The 5,048-nt window shown below is 37.4% G+C and overlaps 1 long non-coding RNA gene across 1 annotated transcript; it reads left to right on the forward strand.

Annotated features, from left to right (window-relative positions):
* Nucleotides 1–304: 304 nt before the first annotated feature.
* Nucleotides 305–2,799, forward strand: LOC132615295 (uncharacterized). The gene is made up of 3 exons (XR_009572647.1): nt 305–615; nt 1,102–1,998; nt 2,502–2,799. It is a non-coding gene; the product is annotated as an uncharacterized LOC132615295 (long non-coding RNA).
* Nucleotides 2,800–5,048: the final 2,249 nt, after the last annotated feature.

Raw genomic sequence — 5,048 nt, forward strand, 5'->3', positions numbered from 1 at the left:
AAAAATAATTGTATTAAAGTGAATTGAGATCAAGAAATTAATTATGAGTGTAAGTGGTAAAGGATAGTGGAGATAAAGAGATTGAATAAATTAATTAATTAATAAGTGGTGAATGACACCACCTCTCCATGTGGCAGCCGAAGGGCTAGCAATGATAACCCACTTTGGCATATTTATAAGAATGACACCTATATGACAAATGCCTTATTTTAAAGGAACGGATAAAGGGTGGTGGACTTCATGGTCAATAATGAGAAGACATATTCATCATTACTTCTTTTGTGGTAAAAGTGTTATGCTTACATGGAGAATTGATTCAATTCCAAGTTGCTTTATACAAAGAAATACACGTCTTAGGCAGATTCTCAAGGAACCTTAGCTTATTCAATTTAGGTATAAGTATACGAAATTCCAATGTTCACAATAGCTGAAACATCTATTTTTGGTAGCAACGTAAGTTTCAATTTTGGAGAAGTATATTATAATTTTTCTAAAGAACAACACGCGGGTTTCGCTCACCGCTTCGATCTCGTTATTCCACTTTGTCGTGCTGACGAATCCGGGTTTTCTTCAAAGTGAAGTAAGGTGGAAGAAGAATACTTCTTTGCATATAAGGTAAGAAATCCTCTCTCCTAGGTATATTTAAATTCATCCAAGTCATAGTTAAATTGTGAGATGAAAACTACGGAATTAATTGCGGAAATCGGATAAATTGTTATTGTTATCATATGGACTGTTTGGTGGTTGTTATAAATTGTTGGTGTGCTGGAATATCGTGGAATTGGCTGTGGTTGTTGTGGTTGTGCTTGTTGTTATACTACGTATACACGAAAATAAAGAAGTGTATACAAATATCGGTATAGGAATGTGTATTGGGCTGTTTTGGAAGTGATTTAAGAATGAATTTGATTTTATTGGGATATGTATTTGTTGATATCGTTATTGGTATTGTGATTGATATTTTGAATAAATTAGAATAATGAGAATTATTAAGTTTTTAAGGAAGATGCTACCCGAATATCGTTAGATTTCTAAGTAATTAAGGATTTGTTTGAAAGAGTATCCTAATTTGATTATTGGCACATTTGGTATTGTTTGTAGATCAGTGAAGCCCGAGACCTAAGTTAAGACTAACTTGAGAAGCGACAAGGTATGTAAAGCTATCCTTTCTTTCTTTTTGGGATGATCCTTATCATATGAATGAACACAGTGAGCAAGCAAGTTCCAAAGACTCTATTCTTAGAGAGTGTAGAGATATTTGTATCGTTGGCCTCCTATGTTTTATGTCCATAACTCCTAGAGACTTTTCATATTAGCTTCTTATGTCACCAGAGGGGTTCAGAGTATTCTTTTCCGAGTTTTCCATGCATTTATACGTATTATATTATATATGGATCGGGTTGTACGTTCCTCGGCACTAACATATTATATTATATATGGATCGGGCCTTACGTTCCTCGGCACTAACATATTATATTATATTTATGGATCGGGCCGTACGTTCCTCGGTACTAACATATTATATTATATATAGATCGGGTCGTACGTTCCTCGGCACTAACATATTATATTATATATGAATCGGGTCGTACGTTCCTCTGCACTAACATATTATATTATATATGGATCGGGTCGTACGTTCCTCGGCACTATTATATTATATATGGATCGGGCTGTATGTTCCACAGCGCTATCAGTTATATTATAAGCTATGCCTATCATACGCCGTAGAGTCAGTTTCTGTCATATAGAGTTATGCAGATATTCTCAGATGTTAGCCGCAGATGCTTTCTATTATTGAGGTTGGTTTTCATGATTCATCTGTACTTGATGTTCTTATGCTTTATATACTCAGTACATATTCTGTACTGACCCCCTTTCTTCGGGGGGCTGCGTTTCATGCCAGCAGGTACAGACACTCGATTTGGTGATCCCCCAGCTTAGGATTTCTAGTCAGCTGTCTTGGAGAGCTCCGTTGTTCCGGAGACTAGACTTTTGGTACAGATCTTCTGATGCATTTATATATGGTTGTCCAGGGGTATGACGGGGCCCTGTCCCGTCATATTTCACTGTTAGTACTCTTAGAGGTCTGTAGACATATGTGTGGGTTGTGTATAAGTTTTGTTCAGCTGTGTCTAAACGATGTCCTATGGATATGTTTGTTTGTGATGGCAGCCTTGTCGGCTTGCTTATGATATGATATTGATGTTTAGTGGCAGCCTTGTCGGCTTGCGTATTATTTTATGATTTGATCAGTTGTGACTCCTCAGGAGACAGTTTATCTGGAAGTGATTTAAGAATGAATTTGATTTTATTGGGATATGTATTTGTTGATATCGTTATTGGTATTGTGATTGATATTTTGAATAAATTAGAATAATGAGAATTATTAAGTTTTTAAGGAAGATGCTACCCGAATATCGTTAGATTTCTAAATAATTAAGGATTTGTTTGAAAGAGTATCCTAATTTGATTATTGGCACATTTGGTATTATTTGTAGATCAGTGAAGCCCGAGACCTAAGTTAAGATTAACTTGAGAAGCGACAAGGTATGTAAAGCTATCCTTTCTTTCTTTTTGGCATGATCCTTATCATATGAATGAACACAGTGAGCAAGCAAGTTCCAAAGACTCTATTCTTAGAGAGTGTAGAGATATTTGTATCGTTGGCCTCCTATGTTTTATGTCCATAACTCCCAGAGACTTTTCATATTAGCTTCTTATGTCACCAGAGGGGTTCAGAGTATTCTTTTCCGAGTTTTCCATGCATTTATACGTATTATATTATATATGGATCGGGTCGTACGTTCCTCGGCATTAACATATTATATTATATATGGATCGGGCCGTACGTTCCTCGGCACTAACATATTATATTATAATTATGGATCGGGCCGTACGTTCCTCGGCACTAACATATTATATTATATATGGATCGGGCCATACGTTCCTCGGCACTAACATATTTTATTATATATGGATTGGGCCATACATTCCTCGACACTATTATATTATATATGGATCGGGCTGTACGTTCCATAGCACTATCAGTTATATTATAAGTTATGCCTATCATACGCCGTAGAGTCAGTTTCTGTCATATAGAGTTATGCAGATATTCTCAGATGTTAGCCACAGATGCTTTCTATTATTGAGGTTGGTTTTCATGATTCATCTGTACTTGATGTTCTTATGCTTTATATACTCAGTACATATTCTGTACTGACCCCCTTTCTTCGGGGGGCTACGTTTCATGCCCGCAGGTACAGACGCTCGATTCGGTGATCCCCCAGCTTAGGATTTCCAGTCAGCTGTCTTGGAGAGCTCCGTTGTTCCGGAGCCTAGACTTTTGGTACAGATCTTCTGATGCATTTATATATGGTTTTCCAGGGGTACGACGGGGCCCTGTCCCGTCATATTTCACTGTTAGTACTCTTAGAGGTCTGTAGACATATGTGTGGGTTGTGTATAAGTTCTGTTCAGCTGTGTCTAAATGATGTCCTATGGATATGTTCGTCTGTGATGGCAGCCTTGTCGGCTTGCTTATGATATGATATTGATGTGTAGTGGCAGCCTTGTCGGCTTGCGTATTATTTTATGATTTGATCAGTTGTGACTCCTCAGGAGACAGTTTATCTGGATATATATATATATATATGATGACGTTATGGACCTTCGGAGTTCTTCGTAAGTTTCCATATTGTTCGTAGTTTCAGTTTGACTATATCTAACAGGTACGTATACGGGTGTCCAGGTCGGACACTAGTCATGGCCCACGGGGTTGGGTCGTGACAAAATTGGTATCAGAGCAGTTCATCCTCAGAGTGTCTACAGACCGTGTCTAGTATAGTCTTGTTTATCGGTGTGTTGTGCACCACATCTATAAACAGGAAGCTACACGACATTTAGGATGTTACCTTTCCTTCTTATTCTAGATTGTGCAATAGAGCCCAGCCATAGGAAATGAAATTCCTTATACTAACCTTTCATTTTAGCTAAAGAACGACATCGACAGGAGAAAGTGACTGATGATATTGGAAGGTACACAGTACACAGGTAAGCAACGGTGCGAAAGAGGCATGTCGGATAAGGTAAGAATATTGAGGTATGATTGACATGTAAAGTTGAAGAATGAAAGGGGAGGTAGATAGGAAGGTATAACAAGACAGATCGTTAAAGGATCAGGTACGTCTCGAGGTGCGATATGTGAGGTAAGTTCTGACACCTTTATATTTTTTTTTTGGAAATTAGGAGCCCTGTGTGGCTATGATACGATATGATATATATGTATATGTGTTGGCCCTATGAGGCATTGTTGGTATTTCCTGCGTGCAGGTTTTGGGATAGTAAGAAGTATAGAGGAAACTCTGCCCAAATTTTCCCAGAAATAGAAAAAAAAGAATGAGATATAAGTTCATAATATGTCTTGAAAGTCGATACCGATAGGGTAAATTTATTATGTCGGTTAAAGCTTTAAGAGATACCCTCCATGTCATCCGTAAGAGGCACCATTCTTATTTGGGAAATTTTATTTCGAAGAAGCATATATGAGCAGCAAAGTTTGTAATTCATTTGAACGTACCAAAATACTTTCCAGCCACATTTTTACCTTAGAAAAGCTCATGTTGAAGGGCAAAAACGTCCAGCGATTAAGTTTCACTTTTATTGAAAAGTACAAAGCATACAGCAAGTAGTTTATGAACTAAAAAATTCGTTCACGACTCAAGAATAAATTTTGAGGTAAACCATGTGAATCAAGCACTAGAAGTCCTGTGGTGCTTGTCGGATTCTAGTTTTTCTTCTAGTGGTGGTTGGGGAATGTTTCATGGTGACATTTTATTAGTTCTTAATCAACTAATTGGAGATGGAATTTTTGGAAGGAAAACTCAAACTTGTGGGCTGTCTAGGATCATGTGTTTCATAAGTTGTTGATGAAACGCTGGGATAATTTGGAAGGGCTTGTGATACTAAGGGATGATTTAGAAAAAGGTGGAAAATCTTTTATTGAGGTATCGAGTGAACTGATAAGTAGGGATAAATTACGACGA

The sequence above is a fragment of the Lycium barbarum genome, chromosome 10 (assembly GCF_019175385.1).
Source record: "Lycium barbarum isolate Lr01 chromosome 10, ASM1917538v2, whole genome shotgun sequence".
Taxonomy (NCBI): Eukaryota; Viridiplantae; Streptophyta; class Magnoliopsida; order Solanales; family Solanaceae; genus Lycium; species Lycium barbarum.